The 21,153-nt window shown below is 28.1% G+C and overlaps 2 long non-coding RNA genes and 1 pseudogene across 2 annotated transcripts in view; 2 read left to right on the top strand and 1 right to left on the bottom strand.

Annotated features, from left to right (window-relative positions):
- Positions 1 to 802: 802 nt before the first annotated feature.
- On the bottom strand, positions 803 to 8,510 carry LOC130666709 (uncharacterized). Its single transcript, XR_008989734.1, has 3 exons — positions 8,099 to 8,510; positions 1,232 to 1,426; positions 803 to 1,149 (listed from the first exon to the last, which is right to left on the bottom strand). It is a non-coding gene; the product is annotated as an uncharacterized LOC130666709 (long non-coding RNA).
- Positions 8,511 to 9,164: 654 nt separating this feature from the next.
- LOC130666675 (solute carrier family 25 member 16-like) lies at positions 9,165 to 11,232 on the top strand (annotated as a pseudogene).
- A 280-nt stretch (positions 11,233 to 11,512) lies between these two features.
- The window catches only part of LOC130666680 (uncharacterized), a 349,416-nt gene continuing 339,775 nt past the window's right edge, over positions 11,513 to 21,153 (top strand). Inside the window, exon 1 of the long non-coding RNA XR_008989730.1 lies at positions 11,513 to 11,613. This is a non-coding gene — a long non-coding RNA (uncharacterized LOC130666680). The remainder of the gene's footprint in view (positions 11,614 to 21,153) is intronic.

Below are 21,153 nucleotides of genomic sequence, written 5' to 3'. Positions count from 1 at the left end.
TATTAATAATTATAAAAAAAAAATTATTCATAATATATATGCATAAATATATATTTTTTATCTTATTTACCTGCATTTATAAGAATTCTTCTGCTTCTTTTTAACTGTAGTTATTTCTCACTTTCTTATATATACTTATTTCTACTTATAAACTAAAATATTTAATTAAAAATAAAGGGAAGGTTTTTTTTTTCATTTATAAATGCTCGATTAAAAATAATAAAAGTAAAAATTTATTATTTAAAAAAAAAAAAAAAAAAGCGGCTGAGGACCGACTTCCTATACTGTGCGCATTCACCTACAATTGTATTTATTTAAAAATACAATTGTAGTGGTCTAAGCTATTTTCTTTTGGGAGAAAGAAAATAGCCCGTTTGGGAAACCTCAACACTGATAAAATACTCCGATAAAAATCCGATAGACCCGGAATCTATCGGTTTAAATCGGAGGTTTTTAACAGTGAAAAAACCCGACCAACACAGTGGTCACTCGATTGGTGACCAAAAAAAAAGCTAAATGACAATAAATACATGAAGAAATATACATACAAAATTATTATAATTACAATTAAACCTTAATAATAATATTCGAGTTTGATCACACAATACTCAAAATTACACACATTCATCATACGCTTATAATTAACATTCGGGTTTGATCACACAAATAAAAATTACATACATCCATTCATTATATACTTATAATTAAATTAAATAAATTCATTCATACTTAAAATTAAGACCTAAAGGGATAAGGAAAGGGAAAAAAAAAATATTAATTAAACACAAACTACCCAAAACCATGCAATAAAAAAAAACATCAAGCAAAAAAAACGCAAGCAACATGCAGAAAATGCAATAAATACATACATGCCACACCTACTCAATATAAAAACATACCACTCAAAATCATACTTATAAAATAAAAATATAAATTAAATTCTTAAATTATTAATCGCTCGCAGTTCATCCATCACACTCATACCTTAATAAAATAATTAATTAAAATTAATTACAATTGAGCTTAAATTAAATAATAAATATTATATCTTATTCCTAGTCCTGGTCCTGGTCCTGGTCCTCCTCTTGGTCCTTGGCATCCCTGGGCATCCTTCAAGTTGGGCATCCTTCTTGTTGACTGGATCTGAAACTAAAATATATACCCCAATAGATTAATACCGGGCATATATATTTTTATAAAAAAAAAGAAGGATGTAGAAATAAATATGCACCAGAAAAAAATAATTAGAGCGGCGGTGTGTCCTTGGATCTGGACCACCTTGTCGTCAATGCTCAGCAGCATCACTGTCCTCAAAATTATTCTGGTCCTCATAGGCCAGTCATGTCAGTATAGATTCCAGTGGACTCTAGATTAGACACGTCATAAAAGATCTACCAAAAAGTAAATCCAAACTATGTACCTAAACCTGAAAAAAAAACATTTAGAAAAAAAGAAAAAAATTAATTGAAAGCCCGAGTAACTTCAATAGGGTGAGGATTAGGTATGTCTCCGGAATCTTCAAAAAAATTATAAAAAAATTATGCGTCAAAACCTAAAAAATAAAAAAAAATTATAAAATAAAAAAAAAAAATTCTTGATGAGGTTCCGTAATCTCGAAAAATCTATGAAAAAAAAAAAACGAGAAAAAAGAATTATTTCTAAACCTAAAAAAAAAAAAGATTATCATCAAACATGTCGTGGTGGTTCTCGTATCTTAGCTTAGATTAAAATATGAAATTAAAAAAACTAAAGGGTAACCTAACCAGTTGCAATAAATTAATTCATTAATTGGAGAAAAAAAACTGACTCTAAAAACAATGACTCTACTTATGCAAAAATGACTCTAATAAAAGTGACTCTACTTTTGAAAAATAATGACTCTAATAAACGTGACTCTATTTTCTAAAAAAAAAAAAATGACTCTAATTCTAAAAAAATGACTTTGATTGTATAAAAAATGAATCGAATTAAATGACTCGACTTTTAAAAAAATGATTCTAATTGATGTGACTCTACTTTTGTAAAAGTGACTCAAATCTCTAGAATTTTAATTAAAAAAAAAAAAAAGGGGAGGGGGTAAAGTACATTTGCAATAAATTAATCGATTGAAATAAAAAAAAATTAGAAAAAAATGGCTCCAATTGAAGTGACTACTTTTTAAAAACTGACTCTACTTTTATGAAATTGACGCTAAATTAAATGACTCGACTGTTTTAAAAATGACTCGACTTTGATAACGATAAATACATTGAGGGTGAATGAGCATTTACAATAAATTCATTCATTGAAATCGAATCCCCTTTCGACAGCACACAAAAATTACTATTATATCACATCATTATGATATCATCAATAAAACCATTGCAGTCAAAATTAATATCAATTGTGTAATGTGACCTGCCAGGGCCAATTACACTATCATTATAAAATGATAATGGTATTGATATTAATTATGACAGCAACAATAATAATGATAATTCCGATAAAAAAATGAGAATAATAGATTTTCTTAGAGTATACGTCGAAAGTAGATCGACCTCAATTAAAAATTGAAATTTAAAAAACGATAGGGTAACCTGACCTAATGCCAAGTCTCGATTAGCGGGGAAAACAAAACTGACTCTACTACTACTAAATTGATGCTAAATTACGTAAGACTACTATTTAAAAAATGACTCGAATAAAATAACGATAAAAAATTGAAGATAAATGAGCGTTTGCATTAAAGTAATTAATTGTAATAAAAGATTAAAAATTAAAAAAAAAAAACTGGCTCTAATTCAAGTGACTCTACTTTTTGAAAACTGACTCTACTTTTATTAAATTGACGCTAAATTAAGTGACTCTACTGTTTAAAAAATGACTCTATACCAATAAAACTGACTCTACTACTACTAAATTGATGCTAAATTACGTAAGACTACTATTTAAAAAATGACTCGAATAAAATAACGATAAAAAATTGAGGATAAATGAGCGTTTGCATTAAAGTAATTAATTGTAATAAAAGATTAAAAATTAAAAAAAAAAAACTGGCTCTAATTCAAGTGACTCTACTTTTTGAAAACTGACTCTACTTTTATTAAATTGACGCTAAATTAAGTGACTCTACTGTTTAAAAAATGACTCTATACCGATAAAACTGACTCTACTACTACTAAATTGATGCTAAATTACGTAAGACTACTATTTAAAAAATGACTCGAATTAAATAACGATAAAAAATTGAGGATAAATGAGCGTTTGCATTAAAGTAATTAATTGCAATAAAAAATTAAAAATTAAAAAAAAAACTGGCTCTTATTCAAGTGACTCTACTTTTTGAAAACTGACTCTACTTTTATAAATTTGACGCTAAATTAAATGACTCGACTGTTTTAAAAATGACTCGACTTAGATAACGAAAAAAACATTGAGGGTGAATGAGCATTTACATTAAATTCATTAATTGAAATCGAAACCCCTTTCGACAGCACACAAAAATTACTATAAACTCATATCATTATGATATCATCAATAAAACCATTGCATTCAAAATTAATATCAATTGTGTAATGTGACCTGCCAGGGCCAATTACACTATCATTATAAAATGATAATGGTATTGATATTAATTATGACAGCAACAATAATAATGATAATACCGATAACAACATGATGATAATAGATATTCTTAGAGTAAACGATCAAAGTGGATCGATATCAATTAAAAATTTAAATTTAAAAAACGATAGAATAACTTGACCTAATGCCAAGTCTCGATTAGCGGGGAAAACAAAACTGACTCGACGTTAATAAAAACTACTCTATACCGATAAAACTGACTCTACTACTACTAAATTGATGCTAAATTACGTAAGACTACTATTCAAAAAATGACTCGAATTAAATAACGATAAAAAATTGAGGATAAATGAGCGTTTGCATTAAATTAATTAATTGTAATAAAAAATTAAAAATTAAAAAAAAAAACTGGCTCTAATTCAAGTGACTCTACTTTTTGAAAACTGACTCTACTTTTAATAAATTGACGGTAAATTAAGTGACTCTACTGTTTAAAAAATGACTCTATACCGATAAAACTGACTCTACTACTATTAAATTGATGCTAAATCAAATGACTCGGCTCAGATAACGATAAAAAAAGTTAAGGATGAATGAGCATTCATATTAAATTAATTAATTGAAATTATAATCATTGAAAATTTACGGTACTTAAAATGACTCTAATTATGTAAAAATTACTCTAATTTAAATGACTCGACCATTAAAAGGTTGACTATAATTCTAATAACTCTAAATTTATAAAATTGAAATTAAAAAAAAAATAATTGGGGTGTAAATACATGTGTGATGAAAAAGTGTGTGTATATGTGTTTTACTGTTTTTTGAAACGATAATAAAAACTACGTAATATATTTCCATCAAAACCGAACCGTATGTGTAGCATTAGGCCACCAGCCAATCGATAAATCGACTCCCCGTTTTGATCGCACACAAAAGTCACTATAAAATCACATCGTTATCAATATCATCAATAAAACCATTGCAGTCAATATTAATATCAATTGTGTAATGTGACCCGACAGGGCCAATTACACTATCATTATATAAAATGATAATGGTATTGATATTAATTATGGCAGCAACAATAATAATGATAATACCGATAATAACATGATAATGATAGATTTTCTTAGAGTATACGACAAAAGAGGATCGACATCGATCGAACCGGAGGGTTATGCGTACCAGCTCAGAAGATCAAGATTTATATTACAAAAAAACTAACAATTAAATAACGCGACCGCCTGACCTAGTGCCAGGGTTTTCTTTTACGCGGAAATGCCATTCAAATTTAATATATTATTAAAGAAAAAAAAAAAAAAAAAAAGATTTTTAATGTGACTCTAGTCAAATTAATACTACATACAAGCAATGCTAACGAGTAAACTCAAGACTCTACAGCTATTGACACCTGACCGAGTGCCAGGTGTCTTTTTTAATTTAAATCTACATTTATGAATTTAAGGGTGAAAATATTAGGGGTATAGATTGGTGTGTAAATTAAAGTCGCCGTAAACGAGGTTGTGAGTAACCTCAACTTACGGCGACGTGTAAGGTATGACTCGATTTCATTGAAGATGAACAGAGTCTCAGTGGGTAGTGTAAGGGGGGGGGGTGTATGTGAATTTAAGCTAAAAAATAAACCCTATGCAAAATTGATTCTAATTTCAAAACCCCTGGACCAGTAACTTAAATATCTAATAAAAGCGTGACGCTAATACTTGAATTTAAAAAAAAAAGGGGGGGGGGGTAAATCACCACTCTTATAAAAAAGGGATAAGGTGACTCTAATTTAAAAAAAACCCAAGTTATTTAATTAATCTACTTCCCCGATCAGTCTAGTGACATCAAAACCCCAGTCCTATATTATTCCCCTTCTATATTTACTAACTTATTAATTAACGCAGCAAAAGTGACTCTAATTATTTAAATAATAATAATAATAATAATAATAAATGAAAAATACACACCGCTCTATAGACACTTAAACACTTAAAAAAGAAAAGTTATGATCAGAAAAATTTTTTATGGATTGAGACCGGCACCCAAATCGCACCCGGGTACTCAAAGGGTGGGACAGAATAATCCATTAAAAATTAAAACTGATCAGGGAAAATTTCTTTTTTCAGCTTTTTATGCATTAAAAAATGAAAAAAATAAATTTTTTTTAAATTTTAATGCATAAAAAAAATATTTTATATACGCTGTTATGGTTGGCCACCCATAACAGCGTAACAATATTTTTCGCCTTTAAGATCTATAGAGCGATATATATTTTTAGACTCTAATTCGCGTGAATTTAATTTGACCTAAATTATAAGAACCAAGTGTCCTTATAATCCCTAATACCCATAAACCCCCAGCTAAATCACTAGACCAATATCCCATTTCGCGGAAAAAAACCCAATGCGAATTAATTTAAAAAAAAAAAAAAAGGGTAAGAGTGGCAATTGTTGGGGAAGGGTTGGTTGATTCTAGAATTTAACGCGTGATTCTACTGAGAGAATACTCTCAACGAAAAACCTATTACTGGTCCACTAATTAATCTAATTACCCCGATTTAAAACTTAAAAATTATCCTAGCAATACAAGGGAGTGAGTTGGGTATACGCAAAGTGCGTATTTATGTGTGTGAGGTGGGTAAAAAATGGTGTGTTTTAATTGTCAACAGCAGAAGGCTATTGACAATAAATCAATCTATACCCCATGTTAAATTAAAAAAGAAGAAATGATAACTCCAGAAGGAAGTTATTTAATTTATAAGAAAAAGAAAAAAAAAGTTTACTCGGTTAGTACTGCTTGTGATTCAAATGACGCTAATTAAAATGAATTTAAAAAAAAAAAAACAAAAAAACCAAGACTAAGTTGAAAAAACTAAATGACTCTACTTTCTAAAAACTAACTTAATTTGAATGGCATTTTGTAAAATTGAATGAAATTACTTTAATTAAACGCGAATGCTTTTACTGTAATTAAAATGACTCTACTTTTAAAAAACTGTCTCTAATTTAAATGACTCGACTTGCAAAAAAACTCGAATTTAATTTATTAAAAAAAAAAAAAAAGTGTTGAAAAATATGTAATTCTATTTCTAATAAAATGTGGGTTAATCTAATTTTAAAAAGTTAATGTGAAATTTGTGTTTATGAATTCACACCCCAATAATAAATATATTAATTTAATTATCAAAAGATGACTCGAATATTACTGATTCTACTGATTTTAAAATAAATTTAACTACTCGAATTTAATTTAAGAAAACTAAAACTAATGTAAACGACTAGACTTTAGTAAAAAAAAAAAAAGAAAAAAAAAATAACTGAATTCTATGCAAATGCTCAATTTCAATTAAAAAAAAAAAATAAAGAAAATGACTCGAATTTAAATTTAAAAAACTCAATTTGATTCAAATGACTCGACACGAATTTAAAAAAAAAAAATTAATTCCATGCAAATGCTCAATTTCAATTAAAAAAAAAAAATATTGATTAAAATGACTCGAATTTTAATTTAAAAAACTCAATTTGATTCAAATGACTCGACACAAATTTAAAAAAAAAAATTATTTCCATGCAAATGCTCAATTTCAATTAAAAAAAAAAATATTGATTAAAATGACTCGAATTAAAATTTAAAAAACTCAATTTGATTCAAATGACTCGACACGAATTTAAAAAAAAAAATTATTTCCATGCAAATGCTCAATTTCAATTAAAAAAAAAAATGTTGATGAAAATGACTCGAATTTAAATTTAAAAAACTCAATTTGATTCAAATGACTCGACAAAAAATTTAAAAAAAAAAATTATTTCCATGCAAATGCTCAATTTCAATTAAAAAAAAAAATATTGATTAAAATGACTCGAATTTAAATTTAAAAAACTCAATTTGATTCAAATGACTCGACACGAATTTAAAAAAAAAAAATTATTTCCATGCAAATGCTCAATTTCAATTAAAAAAAAAATATTGATTAAAATGACTCGAATTTAAATTTAAAAAACTCAATTTGATTCAAATGACTCGACACGAATTAAAAAAAAAAATTATTTCCATGCAAATGCTCAATTTCAATTAAAAAAAAAAAAAAATATTAATTGAAATGACTCGAATTTAAATTTAAAAAACTCAATTTGATTCAAATGACGCGACACGAATTAAAAAAAAAAAAATTAATTGCATGCAAATGCTCGGGTTGATATTAAAAAATTTAATACGAATGACTCGACTCTAATTTTAAAAAACTCAATTTGATCTAAAGACTCGACTTGAATTCAAAAAAACCGAATTTAATTCAAATGACTCGACTATTAAAAATCTGAATTTGATTTATTGCAAATGGCTCGACTTTAATTAAAAAAAACTAAATTGAATTCAAAAGACTCGACTATTTAAAACCGTAATGAATTTAAATTAAAGAAAAAAAAAAAAAGATACGGAACCGTTGATAAATATTAAAAAGTGCAATTAAATAAATGGATTATAATGGAGAAGAGAAAAGAGTGACAGAAACTAAAAAACAATAACAAACCTCAACAGAGAAATAACTTTATTTCCCTGCCGAACGATGCCAGTTGATCAGCTGGTAGGATGACAGCTAGCAGTTCATTGAGGCTGGTCAGTGTTCTTTGCTTCCATCCTTCCTTCCAGTCAAGACATCAGAAAATGATTTTTCCTCGTTGGAATCCATTGATAATCTATCTAAACAATCAACACTAATTAATAAATAAAAATACTGTTGACTTGTATATTCAATTGGGTTGACAAAAAAATTTAAAAAAAAAAATTGATTTTTTCAACTTGCGAAAACGCTGGTTGAAAAAAAAAATTTTTTTCAAAAATGACTAATGACGTCATTAAGGGTAAAAAAAAATTAAAAAAAAAAGTCAACAGAATTTTTAAAAATAGTTGAACACGTCGAAAACGATGCGTACACATCGAATGTCGGGTGCCAACTAACCCTTTCCACCCTAGCCCTTAGGACGCTCACTTCACCCCCACTTCACCCCCACTTACTAGTCGCCCAGCGCAGAAAATAATTTCATTGGTACCCTTCTCTCCCTGCGCATGTAGAGGGGATCTCCGGCCAATCGCGCCCTTATCCCCTGACTACCCTCTCCCCCGCTCTCTACCAGCTATGACGCGTTCCTCACACCACCAAGCCCTAAAATCTGATGCAATCATTTTTTTAATTTAATAATTCCTTAATTTTAATTAAATTTTTATGTTTTTTATTCTAAAATCTATTTAATTCACATATAATAATGCATATGCAACTAATTAACGCAAATTCACATGCAAATGAAGCACGCGAACTCGTTTAATTGTCGATTTAAAAGTGTCGGCAATAAAAAAATGTGCTTTAATAATTAAATAAAATTATTATAGATCTTCTAATGTTCAAATAAGATCTATTTCATTTAATTATTTATATAATTTCGAATTCAGTCAATATGTTTTGATGATATTTAATCAAACGTTAAAGTAATCTAGAATTCAAAATTAAAAGCACAAGTTCAAGTCTAAAAAATCTCCCGCGAGAATAAGTCGCGCGTTTCTCAGTGCGCATGCGATCTACGTTGGAAACAGATCAAAGAAACTTGTCGTTTCTCTACTAAAATACTTGACGTTGATAATAAATTTAATTATCAACCCTAAAAAATTTACTTATTATAATTTAATTAATAAACTAGTTTGTGTGTCCATCAAATTGCTAGTGAAAATATTAAAATGTGCAACAGTGGCCGCAGATCTGTCAACAATCTAACCTAAAGTTCATTTGTCCATACAAACAAATCGAAGATATCAAGAATAAGACACGAGTAAGTAGTAATTGAACAGTTTACTGATTCAAAATCTATTATTTCATGTTCTTTAATATCCCTGAGTAAAAAGTCAATTTTTAAAAATTAATCAATCACAAATTACAACATAATCAATTGTCTTTCTTCTTTCTGAGAGATGAAACTTTTTCTACTTTTATATTTAAATAATTAAACCACGTAAATTTATTACTCTCTAACAAATATTAATTAATAATAATCTTCATTTCAGATATGTAATAAAAAACAATTTTCATATTATATGTGCACATATATTTTTTTCATCAACTTATATGAGATTATTGATATGAGTTTATTTTCGCATGGGGTTTTTTCCGGTCTGAAAGAAATAATTCAGAAAGAAAAATTCCTGGCACTCTACAAAGGAAATTTTGCTCAAATGATTAGAATATTTCCTTATGCTGCCACTCAGTATACCTCATTTGAAATATATAAAAAGGTTTGATGCTTATTTTTATTGTTATTTAAATTATTTACGCAAATAGTTATTTTATTACAACAGATATTTGACCCTAGGTCATTTTTTATTTCGAGTAAATTTTTTCTGCCACTTAAACTAAAATTACATCACAACTATCAAGTTTACGTAAAAAGTGTTTCTGTATATTTTTATCGTATCTCTAAAATTTGAATCATAGTTTTAGATAAAAGATAAAATTTTCATAGAATTGTTTATTTGCTGATGCAATAAACTCGAATAGCGGCTAAACTATTGAAGATACGATAAAAATACATGAGACCAAGTTTGTAGAGAATTAAATTTCCTACAAAAAAGGTATCTGCAGCTTTTTTACTAAATTCAGTATTTTAGGAGTTATTTAAATAAATGATTGCAGTATTGAGGAACGGTGTTTGGTAAAAATTCTCATGGAGACAAATTTATTGCTGGGTTATGTGCTGGAGTGACGTCAGTGACTCTGGCATATCCTCTGGATACTATCAGAGCTAGACTTGCATTTCAAGTGACCGGTGAGCATATTTACACCGGTATTGTCCACACCGTAATGTCTATTTTCAAAGACGTGAGTTTTACAAGTCAGTTAAAAAATATAATTATATTTATTTATCATAATATAATTATTTTAGGAAGGAGGGTTAACGGCATTGTATCGTGGATTTTGGCCAACTATACTGGGCATGATACCATATGCTGGTTTTTCATTCTTCTCATTTGATTATCTCCAATTTTTCTGTATGAAGTACCTGCCTCACTATTTATGCAATGACTGTCCAAGAAATACCGGTAAATAATAAAAATGATAATAGATAAAAAAAAAATGAAAATTAATTATCAGTACAGGTTTGTTTTATTATGAATTCAATCAGCGTCAGATAATACAAGACATCAAATGAAATGCAATAGAAATGTTGAATATTAATAGAGATAATTTTAATGAAAAAATATTAATAATAGTTGTAGAAATAAATAATTAATAAAATAGACAATAGAGACGTAGAAAAATTAATGCTCAATAAAATAATCGACCCATTAATTTTTTTTTGTTACCAGGTGGCCTTGTTTTAACATTACCATACATTCAATCGAATTAAAAAAACAGATAATCTTGATCGACTGACAAATTCAAATAAATTATTTCTATCTTCCAATAAAATAACAAAAATTGAAAATATTTTTCATTTGAAAAATCTGACGATGCTGGAGTTGGGTGACAACAAAATACGCAGCCGAAAAACTTGCAAAATTTATTTTTGGTAACAAACAAAATATCGAAAATAGAAAACTTGAGCCACTTGGTCAACCTCCAGCTGCTCAGCTTGCAGAGCAACCGCATTATGAAGATCGAAAACTTGGAAACTCTGAGCCAACTTGACCAGTTGTATTTATCGGAGAACGGGCTGACTTGCATCGAGGGACTGGAGTCCTGCAAGTTGCTGACTACACTCGACATCGCCAATAACCAAATCAAGAAGATCGAAATCATGAAACATTTGGAGTTATTGGAACAGTTCTGGGTAACCATTTTTTTTATTTTCTTAAATTCATCATTTGTTTAATTGAATTTTTTTATTAGATGAATAATAATCAAATCAGAGATCGGACAGCAATCGACACTCTGGCTGAGAATAAAAAGCTACAGACATTTTATCTGGAACACAATCCGATTGCAAGTGATCCGAATTACAGAAGAAAATTAAAATTACTCTTGCCTTGGCTGGTCCAATTAGACGCCACACTTTGCAGGTAAACTGTTGACAGCCTTAAAAAAAAAAAAATCGTCCAAAACTCTAAACCTTATTCGCAATTACTCAGAACTTGGGTCCTGTCTTTTACTTAAATATTTAAAAATATTTAAACCAAATATTGTATCTTTGAAAAAATATATACTTTCTATTTTAAAAAGTATTTAACAAATAAATAATTAATTATTACTTGCACGGTAAATTTAACAATTTGAAAAATTAATTATTAAAAATTGGATATAAATTGAAATTTATAAGTTAAAATAAAATCACGGTAGAATATGATAGAAAAATATTTAAATTATCAAAAAAAAAAAAAAAAACACGCAAGCGTTAAAACAAACCTTGTCGGGGAAATAACAAGCAGAAGGGTTTCCTAATACACTTGGAAATTTAATTTAAATTGATCCAAGTGTATCGTCATTTTAATATTTTCACTAGCAATTTGATGGACACACAAACTAGTTTATTAATTAAATTATAATAAGTAAATTTTTTAAGGTTGACAATTAAATTTATAATTTACGTCAACTATTTTTGTCGAAAAACGACAAGTTTCTTTGATCTGTTTCCAACGTAGATCGCATGCGCACTGAGAAACGCGCGACTTATTCTCGCGAGAGATCTTTTGGATTTAAACTTGTGCCGTTAGTTTTAAAATGTCGATTACTTTAACGTTTAAATATTTAAACATTAGAAGATCTATAATAATTTTATTTAATTATTAAAGCACATTTTTTTATCGACTAGACTTTTTAATCGACAATTAAACGAGTTTGCATGTCTCATATGCATGTGAACTTGCGTTAATTAGTTGCATATGCATTAATATATGTAAATTATGTAGATTCATAATGTAAATTAAATAGATTTTAGCATAAAAAACGTGAAAATTTAATTAAAATTAAGGAATTATTAAATTTAAAAAATGATTGCATCAGATTTTAGGGGTGAGGGGAATGAGGAACGCGTCATAGCTGCTAGAGAGCGGGTGGGAGGGTAGTCAGGAGATGAGGGCGCGATTGGCCGGAGATCCCTTCCACATGCGCCTAGAGAGAAGGGTACCAATGAAATTATTTTCTGCGCTGGTCGACTAGTAAGTGGGGGTGAAGTGGGGGTGAAGTGAGCGTCCTAAGGGCTAGGGTGGAAAGGGTTAGTTGGCACCCGACATTCGATGTGTACGCATCGTTTTCGACGTGTTCAACTATTTTTAAAAATTCTGTTGACTTTTTTTTTTAATTTTTTTTTTCCCTTAATGACGTCATTAGTCATTTTTGAAAAAAATTTTTTTTTTCAACCGGCGTCTACGCAAGTTGAAAAAATCAATTTTTTTTTTTTAATTTTTTTGTCAACCCAATTGAATATACAAGTCAACAGTATTTTTATTTATTAATTAGTGTTGATTGTTTAGATAGATTATCAATGGATTCCAACGAGGAAAAATTATTTTCTGATGTCTTGACTGGGAAGGAAGGATGGAATTGAACGACACTGACCAGCCTCAATGAACTGCTAGCTGTCATCCTACCAGCTGATCAACTGGCATCGTTCGGCAGGGAAATAAAGTTATTTCTCTGTTGAGGTTTGTTATTGTTTTTTGAGTTCTCACTCTCTTTTCTATTTTCCATTATAATCCATTTATTTAATTGCACTTTTTAATATTTATCAACGGTTCCGTATCTTTTTTTTTTTTTCTTTAATTTAAATTCATTACGGTTTTAAATAGTCGAGTCTTTTGAATTCAATTTAGTTTTTTTTAATTAAAGTCGAGCCATTTGCAATAAATCAAATTCAGATTTTTAATAGTCGAGTCATTTGAATTAAATTCGGTTTTTTTGAATTCAAGTCGAGTCTTTAGATCAAATTGAGTTTTTTAAAATTAGAGTCGAGTCATTCGTATTAAATTTTTTAATATCAACCCGAGCATTTGCATGCAATTAATTTTTTTTTTTTTAATTCGTGTCGCGTCATTTGAATCAAATTGAGTTTTTTAAATTTAAATTCGAGTCATTTCAATCAATATTTTTTTTTTTTTTAATTGAAATTGAGCATTTGCATGGAAATAATTTTTTTTTTTAATTCGTGTCGAGTCATTTGAATCAAATTGAGTTTTTTAAATTTAAATTCGAGTCATTTTCATCAATATTTTTTTTTTTAATTGAAATTGAGCATTTGCATGGAAATAATTTTTTTTTTTAAATTCGTGTCGAGTCATTTGAATCAAATTGAGTTTTTTAAATTTAAATTCGAGTCATTTTATTTATTTTTTTTTTTTTAAATTGAAATTGAGCATTTGCATGGAAATAATTTTTTTTTTTAATTCGTGTCGCGTCATTTGAATCAAATTGAGTTTTTTAAATTTAAATTCGAGTCATTTTATTTATTTTTTTTTTTTTAAATTGAAATTGAGCATTTGCATGGAAATAATTTTTTTTTTTAAATTTTTTGTCGAGTCATTTGAATCAAATTGAGTTTTTTAAATTTAAATTCGAGTCATTTTCATCAACATTTTTTTTTTTAATTGAAATTGAGCATTTGCATGGAAATAATTTTTTTTTTTAAATTCGTGTCGAGTCATTTGAATCAAATTGAGTTTTTTAAATTTTAATTCGAGTCATTTTAATCAATATCTTTTTTTTAAATTGAAATTGAGCATTTGCATGAAATTTTTTTTTTTTTTTTAATTCTTGTCAAGTCATTTGAATCACATTTAGTTTTTTAAAATTAGAATTCGAGTCATTTTAATCAATATTTTTTTTTTTAATTGAAATTGAGCATTTGCATTAAATTTAGTTATTTTTTTTTTTTTTTTTTAAAGTCTAGTCGTTTACATTAGTTTTAGTTTCTTTAAATTAAATTTGAGCAGTTAAATTTATTTTAAAATCAGTAGAATCAGTAACATTCGAGTCATTTTTTAATAATTAAATTTATAGGGTGTAAATTCATAAACACAAACATACATTAGCTTTTTTAAATTAGATTAACCCACATTTTATTAGAAATAGAGTTACATAATTTTCAACACTTTTTTTTTTTTTTTAATAAATTAAATTCGAGTTTTTTTGCAAGTCGAGTCATTTAAATTAGAGACATTTTTTTAAAAGTAGAGTCATTTTAATTACAGTAAAACCATTCGCGTTCAATTCAATTAAAGTAAATTCATTCAATTTTAAAAAATGCCATTTAAATTAAGTTAGTTTTTAGAAAGTAGAGTCATTTAGTTTTTTCAACTAAGTCTTGGTTTTTTTTTTTTTTTTTTTTTAAATTCATTTTAATTAGAGTCATTTGAATCACAAGCAGTACTAATCGAGTAAACTTTTTTTTTGCTATTTTTTATAAATTAAATAACTCCCTTCTGGAGTTATCATTTTTTTTTTTTTAATTTAACATGGGGTATAGATTGATTTGTTGTCAATAGCCTTCTGCTGTTGACAATTTAAACACACCATTTTTTACCCACCTCACACACATAAATACGCACTTTGCGTATACCCAACTCACTCCCTTGTATTGCTAGGATAATTTTTAATTTTTAAATCGGGGTAATTAGATTAATTAGTGGACCAGTAATAGGTTTTTCGTTGAGAGTATTCTCTCGGTAGAATCACGCGTAAAATTCTAGAGTCAACCAACCCTTCCCCAACAATTGCCACTCTTACCCTTTTTTTTTTTTTTAAATTAATTCGTATTGGGTTTTTTTCCGCGAAATGGGATATTGGTCTAGTGATTTAGCTGGGGGTTTATGGGTATTAGGGATTATAAGGACACTTGGTTCTTATAATTTAGGTCAAATTAAATTCACGCGAACTAGAGTCTAAAAATATATATCGCTCTATAGATCTTAAAGGCGAAAAATATTGTTACGCTGTTATGGGTGGCCAACCATAACAGCGTATATAAAATATTTTTTTTATGCATTAAAATTTAAAAAAAATTTATTTTTTTCATTTTTTAATGCATAAAAAGCTGAAAAAAGAAATTTTCCCTGATCAGTTTTAATTTTTAATGGATTATTCTGTCCCACCCTTTGAGTACCCGGGTGCGATTTGGGTGCCGGTCTCAATCCATAAAAAATTTTTCTGATCATAACTTTTCTTTTTTAAGTGTTTAAGTGTCTATAGAGCGGTGTGTATTTTTCATTTATTATTATTATTATTATTATTATTTAAATAATTAGAGTCACTTTTGCTGCGTTAATTAATAAGTTAGTAAATATAGAAGGGGAATAATATAGGACTGGGGTTTTGATGTCACTAGACTGATCGGGGAAGTAGATTAATTAAATAACTTGGGTTTTTTTTAAATTAGAGTCACCTTATCCCTTTTTTATAAGAGTGGTGATTTACCCCCCCCCCCCTTTTTTTTTTTTTAAATTCAAGTATTAGCGTCACGCTTTTATTAGATATTTAAGTTACTGGTCCAGGGGTTTTGAAATTAGAATCAATTTTGCATAGGGTTTATTTTTTAGCTTAAATTCACATACACCCCCCCTTACACTACCCACTGAGACTCTGTTCATCTTCAATGAAATCGAGTCATACCTTACACGTCGCCGTAAGTTGAGGTTACTCACAACCTCGTTTACGGCGACTTTAATTTACACACCAATCTATACCCCTAATATTTTCACCCTTAAATTCATAAATGTAGATTTTAATTAAAAGAGACACCTGGTACTCGATCAGGTGTCAATAGCTGTAGAGTCTTGAGTTTACTCGTTAGCATTGCTTGTATGTAGTATTAATTTGACTAGAGTCACATTAAAAATCTTTTTTTTTTTTTTTTTTTTCTTTAATAATATATTAAATTTGAATGGCATTTCCGCGTAAAAGAAAACCCTGGCACTAGGTCAGGCGGTCGCGTTATTTAATTGTTAGTTTTTTTGTAATATAAATCTTGATCTTCTGAGCTGGTACGCATAACCCTCCGGTTCGATCGATGTCGATCCTCATTGGTCGTATACTCTAAGAAAATCTATCATTATCATGTTATTATCGGTATTATCATTATTATTGTTGCTGCCATAATTAATATCAATACCATTATCATTTTATATAATGATAGTGTAATTGGCCCTGTCGGGTCACATTGCACAATTGATATTAATATTGACTGCAATGGTTTTATTGATGATATCATAATGATGTGATTTTATAGTGACTTTTGTGTGCGATCAAAACGGGGAGTCGATTTATCGATTGGCTGGTGGCCTAATGCTACACATACGGTTCGGTTTTGATGGAAATATATTACGTAGTTTTTATTATCGTTTTAAAAAACAGTAAAACACATATACACACACTTTTTCATCACACATGTATTTACACCCCAATTATTTTTTTTTAAATTTCAATTTTATAAATTTAGAGTTATTAGAATTATAGTCGACCTTTTAATGGTCGAGTCATTTAAATTAGAGTAATTTTTACATAATTAGAGTCATTTTAAGTACCGTAAGTTTTCAATGGTTTTAATTTCAATTAATTGATTTAATATGAATGCTCATTCATCCTTAATTTTTTTTATCGTTATCTGAGCCGAGTCATTTGATTTAGCATCAATTTAATAGTAGTAGAGTCAGTTTTATCGGTATAGAGTCATTTTTTAAACAGTAGAGTCACTTAATTTAGCGTCAATTTAATAAAAGTAGAGTCAGTTTTCAAAAAGTAGAGTCACTTGAATTAGAGCCAGTTTTTTTTTTTAATTTTTTATTGCATTTAATTACTTTAATGCAAACGCTCATTTATCCTCAATTTTTTATCGTTATTTTATTCGAGTCATTTTTTAAATAGTAGTGTTACGTAATTTAGCATCAATTCAATAGTAGTAGAGTCAGTTTTATCGGTATAGAGTAGTTTTTATTAAAGTAGAATCAGTTTTGTTTTTCCCACTAATCGAGACTTGGCATTAGGTCAGGTTACCCTATCGTTTTTTAAATTTAAATTTTTAATTGAGGTCGATCTACTTTCGACGTATACTCTAAGAATATCTATTATCATCATGTTGTTATCGGTATTATCATTATTATTGTTGCTGTCATAATTAATATCAATACCATTATCATTTTATAATGATAGTGTAATTGGCCCTGGCAGGTCACATTACACAATTGATATTAATATTGACTGCAATGGTTTTATTGATGATATTGATAATGATGTGATTTTATAGTAATTTTTGTGTGCTGTCGAAAGGGGTTTCGATTTCAATTAATGAATTTAATGTAAATGCTCATTCACCCTCAATTTTTTTATCGTTATCAAAGTCGAGTCATTTTTAAAACTGTCGAGTCATTTAATTTAGCGTCAACTTCATAAAAGTAGAGTCAGTTTTCAAAAAGTAGAGTCACTTGAATTAGAGCCAGTTTTTTTTTTTAATTTTTAATTTTTTATTACAATTAATTACTTTAATGCAAACGCTCATTTATCCTCAATTTTTTATCGTTATTTAATTCGAGTCATTTTTTAAATAGTAGTGTTGCGTAATTTAGCGTTAATTTAATAGTAGTAGAGTCAGTTTTATCGGTATAGAGTCATTTTTTAAACAGTAGAGTCACTTAATTTAGCGTCAATTTAATAAAAGTAGAGTCAGTTTTCAAAAAGTAGAATCACTTGAATTAGAGTCAGTTTTTTTTTTTTTAATTTTTAATTTTTTATTACAATTAATTAATTTAATGCAAACGCTCATTTATTCTCAATTTTTTATCGTTATTTTATTCGAGTCATTTTTTAAATAGTAGTCTTACGTAATTTAGCATCAATTTAGTAGTAGTAGAGTCAGTTTTGTTTTCCCCGCTAATCGAGACTTGGCATTAGGTCAGGTTACCCTATCGTTTTTTAAATTTTAATTTTTAATTGAATGTCGATCCACTTTTGTCGTACACTCTAAGAATATCTGTTATTCTCATGGTGTTATCGGTATTATCATTATTATTGTTGCTGTCATAATTAATATCAATACCATTATCATTTTATAATGATAGTGTAATTGGCCCTGGCAGGTCACATTACACAATTGATATTAATATTGACTGCAATGGTTTTATTGATGATATTGATAATGATGTGATATAATAGTAATTTTTGTGCGCTGTCGAAAGGGGATTCGATTTCAATTAATGAATTCAATGTAAATGCTCATTCACCCTCAATATTTTTATCGTTATCAAAGTCGAGTCATTTAATTTAGCGTCAACTTCATAAAAGTAGAGTCAGTTTTCAAAAAGTAGAGTCACTTGAATTAGAGCCAGTTTTTTTTTTTCAATTTTTAATTTTTTATTGCAATTAATTACTTTAATGCAAACGCTCATTTATCCTCAATTTTTTATCGTTATTTTATTCGAGTCATTTTTTAAATAGTAGTCTTACGTAATTTAGCATTAATTTAATAGTAGTAGAGTCAGTTTTATCGGTATAGAGTCATTTTTTAAACAGTAGAGTCACTTAATTTAGCTTCAATTTAATAAAAGTAGAGTCAGTTTCAAAAAGTAGAGTCGTTTTTTAAATTTCGCTTTTTAATTGAGGTCGATCTATTTTCGACGTATACTCTAAGAATATCTATTATTCTCATGTTGTTATCGGTATTATCATTATTATTGTTGCTGTCATAATTAATATCAATACCATTATCATTTTATAATGATAGTGTAATTGGCCCTGTCGGGTCACATTACACAATTGATATTAATATTGACTGCAATGGTTTTATTGATGATATTGATAATGATGTGATATAATAGTAATTTTTGTGTGCTGTCGAAAGGGGATTCGATTTCAATTAATGAATTTATTGTAAATGCTCATTCACCCTCAATGTATTTATCTTTATCAAAGTCGAGTCATTTTTAAAACAGTCGAGTCATTTAATTTAGCGTAAATTTCATCAAAGTAGAGTCAGTTTTTAAAAAGTAGTCACTTCAATTGGAGCCATTTTTTTTTAATTTTTTTTTATTTCAATCGATTAATTTATTGCAAATGTACTTTACCCCCCCCCCCCCCTTTTTTTTTTTTAATTAAAATTCTAGAGATTTGAGTCACTTTTACAAAAGTAGAGTCACATCAATTAGAATCATTTTTTTAAAAGTCGAGTCATTTAATTCGATTCATTTTTGATACAATCAAAGTCATTTTTTTAGAATTAGAGTCATTTTTTTTTTTTTTAAAGTAAAGTCACGTTTATTAGAGTCATTATTTTTCAAAAGTAGAGTCACTTTTATTAGAGTCATTTTTGCAGAAGTAGAGTCATTGATTTTAGAGTCAGTTTTTTTTTCTCCAATCAATGAATTAATTTATTGCAACTGGTTAGGTTACCCTTTAGTTTTTTTAATTTCATATTTTAATCTAAGCTAAGATACGAGAACCACCACGACATGTTTGATGATAATCTTTTTTTTTTTTTAGGTTTAGAAATAATTCTTTTTTCTCGTTTTTTTTTTTTCATAGATTTTTCGTGATTACGGAACCTCATCAAGAATTTTTTTTTTTATTTTATAATTTTTTTTTATTTTTTAGGTTTTGACGCATAATTTTTTTCTAATTTTTTTCAGTAGATATTTCAAGATTCCGGAGACTTACCTAATCCTCACCCTCTTGAAGTTACTCGGGCTTTCAATTAATTTTTTTCTTTTTTTCTAAACGTTTTTTTTCCAGGTTTAGGTACATAGTTTGGATTTACTTTTTGGTAGATCTTTTATGACGTGTCTAATCTAGAGTCCACTGGAATCTATACTGACATGACTGGCCTATGAGGACCAGAATAATTTTGAGGACAGTGATGCTGCTGAGCATTGAAGACAAGGTGGTCCAGATCCAAGGACACACCGCCGCTCTAATTTTTTTTTTCTGGTGCATATTTATTTCTACATCCTTCTTTTATTTTCATAGTAATATATATGCCCGGTATTAATTGATTGGGGTATATATTTTAGTTTCAGATCCAGTCAACAAGAAGGATGCCGAACTTGAAGGATGCCCACGAATGCCAAGGACCAAGAGGAGGACCAGTACCAGGACCAGGACCAGGACCAGGAAGAAGAAGATTAATCATTAATTTAATTTAAGCTTAATTTTAGTTTATTTTATATAATTATTGTATTATGGTGTGAGTGTGATGGATGATGTAGGAGTGATTTATAATTTAAGATTTTAATTTATATTTTTTTTTTGTAAGAATGAGTACGAGTGGCATGTTTTTATTATTGCTTGGCTTGTGCATGGTTTTTTTTTTTTTAATTTGGGTTTGATTGCATGGTTTTGGTTGTTTATGTTTAATTTAATTTTTTCCCCTTTTCCCATTACCTCTTAATTTTAAGTTTGTATGATTATTATTTAATATTAATTTAATTGTATGATGAATGTGTGTGATGCTGTGTTTTGCGATATCCGGGCCTGGATATTATTCTTAAGTCTTAATTTTAAGAAATTTTATTTATAAAATTTCAGTATTTATATTCTTTATGTATTTATTTTTGTAATTGTATACTGTATAATATTTTGTATTTATTGTCATTTAGCTTTTTGTTGGTCACCAATCGAGTGATCAC

Source organism: Microplitis mediator, chromosome 4 (assembly GCF_029852145.1).
Source record: "Microplitis mediator isolate UGA2020A chromosome 4, iyMicMedi2.1, whole genome shotgun sequence".
In the NCBI taxonomy this organism is placed as follows: Eukaryota; Metazoa; Arthropoda; class Insecta; order Hymenoptera; family Braconidae; genus Microplitis; species Microplitis mediator.
This window is presented reverse-complemented; position numbering and strand designations above follow the sequence as displayed.